This window comes from Lonchura striata, chromosome 4 (assembly GCF_046129695.1).
Source record: "Lonchura striata isolate bLonStr1 chromosome 4, bLonStr1.mat, whole genome shotgun sequence".
In the NCBI taxonomy this organism is placed as follows: domain Eukaryota; kingdom Metazoa; phylum Chordata; class Aves; order Passeriformes; family Estrildidae; genus Lonchura; species Lonchura striata.
This window is the reverse complement of record NC_134606.1, coordinates 10,939,969-10,955,818: the sequence shown is the minus strand read 5'-3', so window position 1 is coordinate 10,955,818 and position 15,850 is coordinate 10,939,969. Positions and strand designations below refer to the sequence as shown.

Here is a 15,850-nt window from a genome sequence, read left to right as displayed (position 1 = left end):
ATAACACAAGTTGGCATCTCAACGTGTTATGGGGAACAGGTGAGATACGACCTTATATTGCAGTCCTGCTGCAGCACTTGCATCAATATTTTATCACAGTGTACTTAGGAGTCAAGAGAGGAAACATCAAGGCAGTTAATTATAAAGGAGCTGTACTGTAACTCAACACATCTGGCTTTTTCCCTGTGGGAAGAACTAATAACAGGAAAGCATATAAAGCATTTCAAGTAAATTACTTATTTAATGACATTTTTTCTTCTGTAATGTGGCACGCTTACTCAAAGGCTGGATTGCTTATTTCAAAGGGATTTTGTTTAAATTTTAGCTACAAAAAAACCTCACCAACCAAGCAATCAGCCAGTGAAGATGGAACAACCTCTCATACACCAATATGCTTAAGCAAAAAAAGATCGTTCCCCATCCACTGAGTTGAAGGAGTCAGTATTTCAGTAAGATGCTAAGCTTCCCTCCCACACACTCTTCCAGGGGACTTACTGCAAGTTTTACCCAAAACAGCACTTTCTACTCCTGCAACTGAAGTAGTTTAGGGTTTATTTTAACCCAGAAGATACATGGGCTTGAGCATCTCACAACATTATTCACACCCATTAGCATTTTGCCTTGTCTGCTAAAATTACACATTCTGTGATGGTCAAAAAGTTCTGCTCAAGGTATTGTGAACTTTGGAGCAATTACTGAAGGCCTGGTTATAATTAAGGACATCTCCAATAAAAACAATGTAAGCATGACAGGCAACTGGAAGTTTATAGAAAGGCAGATGCCCACACTTGCACAGAGCAAGTAGTACAGATCGCTCAGGCTACGATGAGGGTCTGACTTTTCCTCAAATAGAAACAGAGGAAACTTTGAACTTTGCAATACTTTACTTCTGACACAAGAATCTCTCTGTACTGTAACCTGCCCAAAACAAACGGCCCACCCTGAAACCAAAACAAAGTATTTTCCTGAGTTAGTTACTAGAGTAGCGGCTAAAAGTGCAACTATAAATAGAGGTTTGTTCTTTCCAGATTTGCTAACAAGCATCAAATTCATAGCACATAACTCATTAAAGACTTGACTTAAAAGGAGCTGACCATAGCCAGAACATTTGGGCCTAAACAGTTGCATTTGAAATGCAAAATTCTGACTGGAACAATTAAACAACTGACTTTTCTTCACGCTCAACATTCCCATGTTTCAGCCTTTCAGAACAGCATCTCTCCAGAGGCATCTGTGCCTGGCCAGGGTAGAAAGCTGCCAGCTCATGCTGTGGTGTGTCCCACAGGGCAGAGAAACCCAGCTCAGGGTTTTTTTGTTTCTGGCAATGGTTGCAATCTGAAAATGTGACAGAAAATGAAAAAATTTGGTTTCCATTATGTATTCGGTGCTCAGTGTCCAGAGCTACAGGGCAGGACTTCACACATTTCTTTCCCTTTGGTTCTCTAAATTAACGTTTGGAATTAAAAACAGTAGTTCAGCTACAAAAGAAATTAAGAAAGGAAAATAAATATTTATGTTTGGTTTTTTTTTTTAATTCTTCTTTGAAATTTCTTTTGGGATTTTTTTGTATTAATCTTTCTTGATGTTAACACAAATCATATTTAAAATACACATGGCAGACAAAGAAGTAGTTATTTTTCTTTTCTCTCAGTTCAGAGCTGAGCTACTAAGTATTTCATACAAAACAAAAAAAAGTCCCCAATGGGACTACAGTGCCTCTGAGATCTTTACAAAGAGGTCTTTCTGAAGACATTTTAAAACACTCCTCCATCTAGCACAACAAAATCATATAATTAATCACATATTAGTTTGTATTTTAAGACATTGACATGTAATAAAGTTTAGGTTGAAATTTCAACTGCTGACTAATTTTGAGAAACTAATTCCATTAGGGAACTCCACATTTTAACTTACGTTTCAAGCTATATTTAAGGAGATAAGTTTACATGGCAATTTTCAGCATTTCACCTTTATGCCTTTATGTATCAAAATCAGTCTTCAAAGCAGCAGAAGAAACAATCAACATATTTAATAAATGAAATAATTAATTACTGATGGAATATAATGATCTGAGACTACTCATCAGATCATAACTAAAGAGTTCATTTAAAATTAAATTATTCCGTTATACCCTGATTTGTAAAAATTTCCTTCTTAATTTTAAGCTACTTTTTCTAAACAAAAATACAAATGAATATCTGATTCTCTAAATTTGCCTTTCTCCCAGACTACATTCTGCTCCTCATTAATCCTGAAACCCTAAAAGGATCCCACAGCACTCACTTTTTGACAAGGACAAAAACTGGCAAGGAATGAACGAGCGGCTTCCACAGCACTTCTTTGTGCAAGACTTGTCTGCTGGGGACATTACTGCCAGTATTCTTGCCAACTGTCCTGTGCTCACACATCTCTGATGTCAAGACTCAGTCTGTCTCCACCAGGCTACACAGTAGATAATTCTTCTTAGTTCTGGACCAAGCAAGACACATTAACCAGCATCAGTTTGCTGAAGAATTGCCAGATAAGATACACTCAGACTCACTGTTACACTGCTTGTTCTAGATGTGCACTTGCTGCATGTACCACAGGGAAGGAGGGACAGTGGCATTGCTTATTATCAAAGCTGCATTACACATCTTATGGCCACTGTGAAGTGATGTTTTCAGTGTGCTTATAAATTTTGCAGATTCACAGAATATCCTGAGTTATAGAAGGGACTGACAGGGATCATCAAGTACAACTCTTAGTCCTACAGAGAATCATCCCTAAAAATCACATTATTTGCCTGAGAGCTTTGCCAAACTTTACCCATTCATATGAGCATTAGTCGCATTTGATGACCTCAAACTCATCTCTTTAGGGAAATTTCAGACAAAAGTTTTAAGCTTTTTATAAAGGTGAAAAAAGATTTGTATACAATATATTGGTTTTCAACATTAAAAAGAAAGCAGAGCATCTTGCTTTTGGAAGTATTTGGATCAAAGTCTGCAGCCTGACCTCGGTGAACACTGTGACAGGTACATTGAATCCATGAAAATCCACAGCTTGTGGTAAAAATCCTATCCCTTTGGCTAAGCCCAGGTCCTTTGTCATTGCTAGACTAAGCAGGATTTAACAGCTCTGGGGACTGGGATAAGGTGGCAGAGATAAGGAAAATATTTGGGTGAGACAGGAACACTTTGGAAGCAGAACAAGACAAGCTAATGGCAGTGACAGAAGTGAGAGGATCCACAAGTCCGTGGCCATGCTCTCTGCTCAGGAGCCTGGGATAGAAAATGTCACCTCCTCTCTGCTGCGAGCAAACTGCCGAGGGCAATCAAACTCTTAGCAAAAGAGTCAAGAGTCTAGGATTGGTCTATGCAGAAGATGACAAACCCCTTTGCTATCAGGCTCTCCAACAGCTAAATGAGAAATCATCATGGCAGATTACACACCTGATGAAGAAACATGTCCAGAAACTGCAGAATTTGATACAGTCCTAATGCTTTTTCCTGTTTGTTGTGTTTTGTTTCAACTCTGCACAGGAACCTTCAGAAGCCATTTCTGAGCTTGGAAAGTACAGAAAATTAAGAAGTGTCATACTTACGAATGCACGTTTAATCTGGAATCAAACCTCAACTATAAAGTTTAATAATAAAGACTTCCACCTTCTTTGTTTATTATACAGACATAATTAAGGCCACATTGAACTCTGTTCTAAAAAATCAGTTTAATAGACTTACTGCTCTTGGTGATTAAAGAAGCCCAAAATTATAAAGTGCAAAATGACACAATTTGATATTATAATCTCAGAATCCTTGAATGATTTGGGTTGGAAGGGACTTTAAAGGTCACCTAATTCCAACCTTCCTGAATTGGCGGGAACATCTTCCTCTACAGTACATTGCTCAAAGCCCCATCCAACCTGTCCTTCTGTGATGCTGACATTTTAAAGAGTACTGTGATCTAAAGAAAGATATAACTTGAGGAGAGATATAAGAGTCATATGAAAAGAAATTTTATTCCTAATATTTGCAAACCCCTCCAATTACCTCTCAATGCAGGGAAAGTGGTAATTCCTCACCAAGGCTCCTGGAAGGATCAAGCAGAACCAGAGCCCAGAGGCAATAATTAAAGGAAAAACAAAGGGCCTGAGGGGTGGGGGGTGCCTTCCCTGTCCTTTCTGTGGGTTGTTCTGGGGCTTTTATTATAGTATTCTGGAGGCTGGGATAAAAAACTGCAGGCCTTTCATTTCAGGCTCATACAAATAAAGTATCACTGGTCTGCAACAGCAACCCTCCATCAGCAGAAAAGATACAACAATTTTCTTTAGCAATTATCAGCACTCCAGGCTCCTCTATAAATCCACCACCTTTTGCCTTATGAGATGAAAACATATTTTTGAGTGGAAAAAATATTAGACGTCAATATTTAAAACTGTAATTATAAGCTGTTTAGTTAATAATAATGTTCAGCTTTTTCAACAAAGGCAAAAGCCACATTCTAACTCTGAACCAAAACCACACAGCAATGGTAAGAGAGGTTACTCTGCAAGAAGGAATTACCAGCAAATTATCTTTGTGTTGACACTGCAACCTTTCATCTCTAGCTACAGGTGGTTACTGAAAAACCAAAATAAACAACTATGAGACTCAAATGCCATTTACTCACTAAGTATTTGAGAAACAGGACAAAATTATTGATTGCTGATATGCTGTATCAAGTGACTTGGGGAGGGTGAGGTTCACAGCAGCCCAGAGGGGAATTAAATTTGCAATCTTCCTGGAGCAGGATTAAAGAAGACGCACACAAGTACTGCAGGATTTAGAGACTGGAATTTAAGTTGTTATTTTAACAAACCCTTCTTGTGTCAACTGAGTCAAAGCGCTCAGGGCTGAATTTAAAACCATCCAGATGAAAACAAAGGAAAAAAGCATTTACGTGTTTCTATATATCCCAGTGAAGCGTTATTCCCAGTGAGACCTGGCCCCTGCTCTCTCCATGTCTTGTGTCTGTGTTTAAAATCCAGTGATGAGGAGCTGTTCTGAAGTGCAGATAACACAGAAATACATAATACAGTAATACATACAGTGATCAGAGAGCTACATGGGTGTCAGCTGTACATTTAATTTAGATAAGGGGGGTTGTTCTGCTTTTTTTTCTCATAAAACCCAGTGATTCATTATGGAGGCTTGAGGGGGCCTGAGACCCCATTGGTCCTTTCCATAAAAAAGATGAGAAGAAGAGTAATTGTGTAATGGGAATTTCACAAGCTCTTCCCATCCATCCCACCAATCCCACTCAGCAGTGGCCAAGAGCCATTCCCTGGTCCCAGCCCTGCCTAAGAAGCAGACATGTCAGATCTTTTGGAAGAGAATATTAAATAATTGGTGGTAACCTAGTTTTCCCTATTTCTCAATTAGCCCCTTGTGTTAAATGGCTTTACAAATGTGTTTCCCTGCTTTACGGTGCCTTCTCAAAAAAATGCCCTGCTCCTCCGTATGTCTCACAAGAAACCAGAAGATCAGGAAGATAAAGGGAAAAAAGTTTTGCTGTCAGTGTCCATATTATGTGGTCCCTCGAGCCATCCAGCTGGCCACACAAAGGACTGAAGTGTCCCCAGGCCAGCACACAAACTCACTCTCTTTCCAACAGTGTTTTTGTGCACCACGAGGGTCTGGGCATCCCCTCAGAAGTGCTCACTGCTCTTTCCAAGACCTTTGTGGTGGTTCCTACAGCAAAATTCTGTCACTTATCTCTTTAGTTCCTGTATTATAAGAGAAAATATTCACCAAGTTTGATAAATCTCTACATCAATTATGTCTTAATTCTTTCATATTGTCCAAAAACACAAGCAAAATGCTTCAAGAACTGTGCTCTTTTTTGAAATGTGCACCTGCTTCTACTACATACAAGCAACCACTCCTACTGCGCTTTTCCAAGGCTTGACTTTTCCAGCACTTCCTACTCATCACCATCAAAGCAGAAACCCACAGCTGATACAGGCCAGGCACACAGCACAGCTGAGCTGACCTCTGCTTTTACCACCAATTTCAGAGTTTATGGGACCAGGGACAAAAGAGGGGGATTATCCAACAGGATGTGAATAAACCATGCACAAGAGGTGCAACGCAGCTCGAGTATTCACACAAGATTTTCAAATCTCACCATATGCTCTGTGCTAAATTCACATCACATAAACAAACCCAGCATAAGCTAACCTCGTGCCCTCATTATTATAATAAAATATTTACTGAATTCAAACACAGTTCATAAAATTCTCTGCTGAGTTGGAGTAACTGTTACTGCAGTATTGAAAAGGCGATTTTTGTACAGGTTTAGGCAGATTGCAATGAGATAGGATATAGAAACAATATGCCAAGATATCTGCATAAAGAAATAGGGGCTTTTCCCCCATTATAGTCTAATATAAACTCTGAAGTCAATTTCCATTTAAAAAAGCGAGGAAAGTGCCACGGGGGTGGCACCGCTGCCCGGACGGACCGGCTGCACGACGTGCCAGCCAGCCGGGTATCGCGCCAGGTGGTGCTGGGCACCTGGGGAGAAGGGCTGTGAGAACTAACACTCGTCATAAATTAGAAATACGGGCTGAGGTAACCCGTATTTAGACGCCCCCCAAACACAGCGGGCCCTTGCCCCTGGTGCAGGAGGGCTCGGCACTGATGGCAGAAGGAGATGATGAAAGCAGAGAGATGCTCCCACTGTGCGGTACCTGGCAGCCAAAAATCTCTGCCCTGACTGCTCAGATGGAGTTGGAATGTGTATCACTGGAATAACAGTGATGTGTGGAGCTATTTAAAGCACTGCATGGGAACAGAATGAGCACTTCTATAAGTACTCCGACTTCAGGAATCTATATGGTGAGGACACCACTGCCCTGGGCCATGCCAGACATGGTCTATAACTTTAAATAGCCCCCAGCTGACATGGCCCGAGACCCAGAGCACAGATCTGAAGATCCCAGGTTCTATACACTGAACCAAAGCTATGAACTACTCAATTAAAAAAAAAAAAATCTATATGCATTATCTTGCAGCAATACCTTTTGACACTAAACTCTTACGGTCAGCTTTTTATTTTGTTCAATATTGTTGTGCTGCCTGCTTGAAGCCAAATCCATCCTCACACTCTTTTGGATCACCATCAGCCATCCTGGCTGAGCTCTCCAGATATTTGCAGGATTTGGCCTACTTAGTTTTTCCCAGCGGCTACTTCAGCTTGGCAAAAGCACAAAAGGCACTTTGCTAAATGGCAACACTCTGAAGGCACGTAAATTAATAGGCAAGAAAAGTGAAAGGGCTTTCACTGCTAACACAGCCTTTCCCTCTGCTTGCCAGGCTCCCAAGGCTAAATGCTTGGTAACTTGCATTTTAACACTGAATGATCACAGTGCAGTCACACAGTGGGCTGATTTGTATTTACAATTCGAGGTGTGATCCCTGAGCCTCCCCTGCAGTCTCACCACTTGGCTACAGCAAAGGAGAAATCACACTCGAGGAGCTCAGGTTTTCCTGATGTTTCTGAGAAACTCCATCACCACTCATGGGCTTCACAGGCACAAAGCACGAGGCCATTGTCCTTCATTAGCGTGATGGGCTAACTCATGATGGGCATGACAAGGGACAACAGAGGCAGCAGCACAGGCGAGAGATCACAGACCTCCTGCTGCAAATGATCCAGAAAACTGTGTAGCTTTAACCTGATTTCTCAAATCAACACAGACCAAACACCTGTAAATCCACTGTTTTAACAGTAGTAACAGCACACTGCCCTTGCTACAGAAAAGGACAGGACACGTGGCTCCTCTTAAAATCTCAAGCGAAGTCCTGGTAGCCACAGCAGTGCTCTCACCCCTCCTGTTTCAGGTTTCCTTTTTCCAAGGTTACATTACCCAGGTCAGCGCCATCACCAACATCTTTGCAAACAGCCACCAGACAGCAAGGAATTTAGGCCACTCTGAAATGGATTAGCTGGCTGCAAAATCCTTATAACCTGTGGTACCATGAATTATAAAGGACACTGTAAAAAGATTTCAGACCTGTTCCTAATTAACTCACACTTTTTTCCTGTACTCACTGCCCTCTTCCCAGGTGTAATCTGAAGTGAATGTCAGTAGTAACTGGACTGGTTATAGTTTAGTTTTAGGTAGCTCCTGCAAGGAATAAAGAGTTAGACTTGATGATCCTCATGGGTTCCTTTCAGTTTGAGATATTCCAATAGGATTCTAGGAATATGACTCTAGGAAGGTGACAGTACATAGTCAAACCCCATTTCTGTTCTTCACTGCAATTCACTAGGCTAATTTTGAACTTTTTTCAGTCAATCTCTGAAAATATTTTGGAACAATTATTTCATTAAATGTAGAAGAATGTAGAGCTTTTTCTTCACTATAAATTATGGAAGTATTTTCTAACTAAGAATTTTTTTAAAAATCATAGCTATAACACCACCTGAGATTCAGGGACTTGGCAATATACAACAGGTATGAACCTGTTAGCTTGCAGCAACTCTTATGTTGCTTGGGATTAGCATACTGGTTTAAATTTTAGGTTGTCCTGTGTGGAGTCAGGAGCTGGACTCAACAATCCCCATGGGTTCCTTCCAACACAGAAGCCTTTACGATTTTATAAAACTAAGTTCCAGAATTTTCAATTGCTCAACAAGTTTCTACCCAATCATATATATGTCTGTTTAATAGCAAATGGGGACTCTATAGAGTCCAGTCTCAATATAGATTAAGATATTATTTTTTCATAAACAATCTCTAATTATTGAATTTTACTTTGAAAATGCTAGAATATACAAGAAATCATATTTCACTAATCTTCTCAGTACATTTTAAGATATATTTTCTTCTCAGTTGCTAGAACCGGTTGCAGTGCTGCTTCATGTTATTTTTGCTTTTGGTAGTTTTGATCCAGGTTAGTGATATTTTGGATTTCCTACTGGGGATAATATGATAACAAAGAAAGAGATGCACTGCCCTTTTCTCTGTGGTGACAGTGACAGGACCCCAGGGAATGCTGTTGACACAAATGGAAGTTGTGTCAGAGGAAGTTTAGGTTGGATATCAGAAGAAGCTTCTTCACCCAGAGAGTGGCTGGGCACTGGAACATCTCCCCAGGGAAGGGGTCACAGCACCAGCCTGGCAGAGCTCAAGAAGTGTTTAGACAATCCTCTGGGGCACATGGTGTGATTCCTGGGGATGGTGCTATGCAGGGCTAAGAGTTGAAACTTTGAGGATCCTTGTGTATCCTTTCCAACTCAGGATACTCTATTACATGAAATTAAATATACTTCTATATATATTGATACTGATTTCGGTAATATTTTATCACTAGGACAAAAGTAAAATTAAGTAATAGATGTTTCCTCCTAATTATCATAATTTATTAATTCAACTGATGTATTCCTAGCAGTTGGAACTACTGCTGAATGGCCCATGTCCCCAAGCATTCATGATAGAAACAAAAAAAGGACAAACCCATGACAGAAGTGAAAATGAGCAGGAAAAGGGTAAATTGGGTAAATGGTGCCTCTACAGCTAAACTAATGTTTTCCAGCTTTCTGCCCAGCCTCTCTTGCATTAATCCCATTTCTGCTGGGAATGGGCTTGCAAAACCACCCAACTCTGCCCCCAGTGATCTGTTGCATGCCACCAAAACCTGTCCTGCTCATAAAAAGCCTGAGTTTAAACTTCTGGTTCTCAAACACCTCCATCCTCAAGTCCATGCATGAGATAACACTTCTCATTAACTGCACTGCAATGAGCCACGTACACGGTCACCTTTAATTGAAACACGTGCAAGCAGGTCAGAGACAGTGGGCTCTTGTACAAGGCACTGAAGTAAAGAACCTGCTCTAGCAGGGAGCTTGGACTAGATGAACTCCAGAGGCCACTTCCAACCTTAACCACTCTGTGACTCTGTGAATCCTGCATATTCATGAAGCAGGAAAAATCAGAGGATTTTTCCTGAAGATCCACTCTGAGCTCTGACAGAGAGCAGGCAGCTGTGTTTGCTCCAGAGGTAACTGGGTCACGAGTCCTGCTCTGCTCCTTGCTATCTCTTGGGAATAAAGAGCTCCTTCAGCCCTGAAATCCATGATGACAGCCCTTGACTGCTGGCCAGCAAGTTGGATGAATGAAAGCAGAACTTCTCCCACTCCCATCTCCTCTTTCCAAGGGGGACCTCTCTATGGCAGACCTAGAGCCAGACCAAAGCTGGCATTAGACCCCTGTGGTCCTCCAGCTAGAATGAAAGCACCATCTAATATTCTTCGGAAAACTGTGCACCCAAAATAGTGATCAGAAATCAAACACAAACCCTACAAAGCCTTTAGCAGAGATTTTATAATGGCAAACAGTGGTGTATCAAACCTAAAAACACGGTGCAAGAAAATGCTTTGAGAATGGAAAAAAGCAATTATCAAATCATAAGGTGTGAGGACACCCAGAATGCAGTCTGCAAAGTGGCCCAGGTCAGAGGATACAGGGATAGGGTCTGGTTAGCAGCAGAGAGACAACGAGAGGCACAGCGATGGTCCTGCAGGTCACACATCTTCAGGAAAGAACCTGCCACCCCAGGACTCGGCTGACATTATGGAACTCACAGGGACTGCCAGTAAAATGGAGCAGACCTCAGATAAGGAAAGATCTGCTGAGGTAGAGGTTATAGGCTACAATTTAGCTCAGAGAAAACCTGTCATCTAATAAGGATATGGCAAGCAATTAACAAAAGGTTAATAAAAGGTTTCTAAAAGGTCAGGCACTACAAGGGACTTTTCACAGAAAGGACTTCAAAAAGCAAGAGGGAAACTCTATACCCAGTGGTGAGCTAGGATAATGGGATGTATTGTATTAAGGGAAGGCATACTGGCTGCAACAGAAAAGGTACTGTAACAAGAACCACCCAGGAAAAAAAACAGAATTTTATGGAAGGGAAATCAAAGAAGCAGAAGAAGGCCAAAATTTGCACGTGGTAGGCATGAGAACTAAGAAAACTCATTTATATATTTGAATACAGGAGGATTTAAACTACAGTGGGATTTTGGCATTTAAGGGATCGTGAGTGGTGCAAGAAAGATAACGGGCTCTGCAAAGACGCCAAGATCATTTTTGGGTGTTTCTTTTGGGACTAAATGAATGCATGGAGAAGGCTTTAAAGGGAAGATTCTTCTGTGTGGGCTGATGCTACATGCACATAAAGAGAGAGAGATTGCTAAATTTTAATTTTTCATTGTTTTATATATAAAATTACCATTTAAATTGTCTGGATTTTTAATCAATGGAAATTTCAAGTGTTTAAATAGAGAGTAAAGATAAGTATTACCTAAAGAATTAGACAGACTTAAAGGGCCTTCACTGCACTGCTCTTTTCTGAAAAGCTACATAGACATTGCCATAATTCTTCGATCACCAGCTACCTTACAAAGTTATCAAATGATGGTGTGGGTGCATGCTATCCAGGAAAAATAAAAAAGATTCAACCTTTCATGTATTTTAATTGGAATGAATAAATTTAACTTGAAGATTTCTTACCAAAAAAAAAAAAGTACACATCCCACCCCCATCATTCCCCCCAAAATGGGATATTTTGAGAGTTAAGAGGCCTGGTCTATGCCTAAGAGAACTCATGTGCCTGAAATGCCACACACATAAGTCCAATGCTGTAAGGCTGGAAACTCCTCCTCAACACATCCAAAGGCAGGGCAAGCTGATTTTTCACTTCCCATTTCCCAACTGTCCATGGCCAACTGTGGGAAAGCACCTTTGGCTTCCACATGTAGTGGAAAGAGCTGTGTGTGCTTGTTTATAGCTCATGTCCTTTGTGAGTGTGGGTACCGAGGGCTTTACTCGGTGTCACCCAGCAGAGCTGAGAAGTTTCCATCTGTTTTCCAAGAAACAACAACTCTGTGACCAAAGAGACCTCTCTGAACCCTTGTCACATTTGTTGGATACACTCATCCCACAAGCCTGGGATGCCTTTCCATAAGCCCTGCAGCTCTGTCCAGCCATGGTGATGGCACAACCAGGACCATTTAGAGATGGCCATGCAGAGACCACCCTGTGCAAAAAAAGCTGACTGTCATCTTCAGATTAGGACCACCTGAACAAGTGGTAAAATGAGTTTTACACCAATAGATCTAGTAGGGAACCATGGCTGCAAATTCCTCTTCCTCAGAGGCTCCAGCAGCTGCAAGTCCAACCCTGGTGTTTGCACAGATAGCTCTGCTCAGGTTTGCAAAGGAGAGAGACGTTGAAAATCATATTTAGGATCTGGACTTCAAATCCCAAGTGAAAAGCCCTGAAGAAGAAATCTGCCCCAGAGGGGTGTGGGGGTTGCAGACACATCCTCATCTGCAGCACTCTTGTGTCCTGTCACACACACGCAGCTCCCAGCACTTTAATCCTTGCCTTCAGTCCACAGGGACCATGCCAGAGAACATTCTTTTGCCACTTTCCAAATCCCATTCTCTGTGAAGGGATGTAGCTGCAAAGCAGCAGGTCATATCCAAATCCTACCTAAATGCATTCATTTTGGTTGATGATCACTGAGGAATTTGTCAACAACGTGATGTTTTCAAAGTAAAAAAAGAAGCCATCATTGGAAATGTGATGCTGTTACACTTAACCCTGCTCCCAATAAAGTCCACCAGTAAAATCATTATTGATCTGGGTCAAAAACTTTCACCAGCATTTATTTCTTAATTCTGTCAAGTTTTGATCTCAGCAGTTAGCTCATCACAAGCAGAAAGTTCAGCCTTTCCCCTGCTTGCCTGAGGTTACAATTTCCCATTCGTAACATCTGAAATGCAATTATGTTTCTGAGCTTTAATACCAAGACACAAAGAAGATCTTTTTTTTTCTTGAAGCGTGTCTAAATTAATTGATATTCTTTATTGCTCAGTTCCACTGTAAGCAGCTCCAAAATCTTAAGAATCAACTAAAAAAAAAATCACTTGACTCTATATCTACTACTGTTCTGCATCTCCCTGGCTGCCTGATGATCACTTTTAGCACCTCCACCAGTTACCCAAACCATATTTCTGCCAGTCCCCTCATCTTTAGAGCATTGTTTTTTGGAGAGCCGTGACCCAACACCAGAACCTGTGACTGTGGTGCTATTTCCTGCCCCCAGGTCTGTAGCACCCCCGCTCTGCATCACTCTTCACTCTGACATCTGCTCCATCTGTATCCTCCAAAGCGGGAGGGGGACAAGCACATTCCCTGGCTTGGAAATGAGCAAATGTTTGCAACTGGGGAAAAACAGTGTAGAAGGAATTTCCACGGCTCATTTGTCTTTCCATTCCCTGGTACAAACAGTAATACTAACAACAATGATGTCTGTTTGTTACAGCAACACCAAAAAGCAAAAGCAAGATAAAATAATATAAAAGCAATAGTTCATTTTGCTAGCCAAGACACAATATATCACCCCCAATCATTAATTAATATAATTTACTTTAGACTAGCACTATATTAAATACATTTCTAAAAGAATTACAATTAATAACTTAAGGACCTCTGCAAAGGTTCTTTCCTTTTTATGTTGTAGTCTACAGCATAAAAAATGTCTAAAATAGTTACTCTGAAATATAAAACTGAACTGCTTTTATTTACTCTGCTTAACTTGGCATTAGAAAGGGATTAGCTCTTGTTTTATTGCAATCATGGAGTTAATTCATAACATAACACATAGATATTGATGTTACTGAAGTTCTGGTGCTAAAGTCACACTACCTCACACAGTGCAAATTAGTTATCTTTGGGGAATTTTTCACAGTGTAAGAATTTCTTCTTAGATTCAGTTACACCCATACAAATCTAATTCTGTTTCATCCCCTTTAGACAAACCAGCACGTTGCCTCCCTTTTCACATTCAGGCTACACAAATTCTGCAATTATCTCTTGACACCACACTCATAGCAGAAATGTGTTACATTCACACCAACACGACCCCAGAGCCTTCAGCTACAGTACTACTTCTTGCACAGTTCTGCAACTAACAGTTCTATTATCAACCAGAACATTTTTGAGGTATCTATACAAAATGCTTTTAGACCAAGTTTTGAGTTCCCTGATTTGCAAACAACGCCTCATTTAGACACAAAATGAGCTTCAGCTCAAAATAAATATTTTGTTCTGAAGCTCTATATTCACCTTTTACACACAGAAGGGGAAGCAGCAACATTATCTGACGAAATCATGCCTTATATGTAAAAAGAAAAATACTGTACAGCACTTTTCCCAGGTAATATAGAGAAATACAATTCAGTGAAGGACAGATGAAAATCCAATGACAAATTCCACACTAACCTCTCTCCCCTGATTTCAACAGGGTTGAAACATGAAGTATCTTTATTGTGTCAAGTGAACAGCAGTATGGTCAGGAGATCCAGAAGCACACTATTCCCCATCCAGCCACTGAAGCTGGTTAATTCCTCACACTCTACGCAAAACATACAATTAATCTAAAATTGTATCCAAGACCTGGTGAACACCCAGAACATTTATTTCCCTCTGTCTCAGGAGAAGCCTTTATCTCTGTCCCTAACCGAGAAAAGCCTAGCAAGTCTCTGCAATGTGGAGCTTGACAGCCCCCTGGGCAGATGTAGGTCACTCCTCCTCCCCCCCCAACAAGGGCAAGGAAACCAGGAGCTTCATCTGGGCTGCAAGCTGCTCAATTGCCAATAATCCCACCAATTCCAGCCTTTAATAACAACCCACTAAGAGGGCAGTGACGCAGGACGCTGTCCCGTGGCCTACGTGCCCCCGGTGAGATTTGGGCTGTTGTGCCATCACGGACACGGCCGCTCAAGGACCCAGCTTGGGCCACGACCCCTTCCAGCACATCCCCTGCTTGCTGCCTGCCCAGCTCTGAGCTGTTTGCACCCACAGCCCTCCCACCTTCAGTCTCCCTTCCACTGCCCCACATGGGATGGTCGCTCACACATGGGTTTGGTCTTTGGGGAGTTGGCTTTACGTAGAAACAGGACAAATTATGCATAGCCAAATCTGGGGGACCATGGGGTGCAGGGATGTGTCCACACACAGCCAGCAAGGAGCCCAACAAACCCATGCAGCCCCACCAAACCCACACACAGTTTGAGAACAGACGATAAGCTATGGCCATGAGGCGCTGGGCTCATCCAGAGCAGGACAATACCCAATGACCAATCTATTTGCAACCATTTACTTCTAATTTAGCTTGATTTTCCCACAAATGCTCCTTTCTGACTGCCCTTAGCATCTCATTTTCCCAATTTCAATCCTTCTCCTGGACATCTCCCTTCTCCTGGGCACAGAATGTTTCTTCAAACATTCCTTCCACCATGTTGCTGGAGGAAGCAAGTCTCCCTCCCAGGGCTTTGACACCTGGGAGCTCTGTTCACCCTTCCCCACTGCTGACCATGTACCAAAGGAGCATCAGAGCAGAGCCTGGTGCTGCTCTACTCCCAGAGCACCACAGAAAAATAACCATTTTAATTAAAGAGAAGCCCAACTTTAGTTTAATGCAACACACAGAAAGAACAAGTGATCCATGCTATCACAGCAACATTTCCAGCATTTATTTCCAAAACAGAAGATAAACAAAGAGTCAGTCCAAATACTCCTGAAGTAAATGATGACTCAGATGCTAAATATCCTTTCTACCACATCCCACTTCTCTCTATCATTTGGAGTGACAGCCCTCCTCTCACTGAATTAAAGAAGGACAATTCTGCTTTGTAATGAATGGAATCAACATTCTCTCCTGTGTGACTTGTTTTTCGGCACTGCTAAGCACTGTCATTATCTGAACTTTAAAACGCCTTCATTTTGTGTTTCTGTAGAAACAGACCTGAATTT

General features: G+C 41.4%; 1 protein-coding gene across 7 annotated transcripts in view; it reads right to left on the bottom strand.

The window, feature by feature from the left end:
* Positions 1-15,850, bottom strand: part of ABLIM2 (actin binding LIM protein family member 2) — a 126,164-nt gene that overhangs the window by 91,692 nt on the left and 18,622 nt on the right. The window lies entirely within an intron of this gene.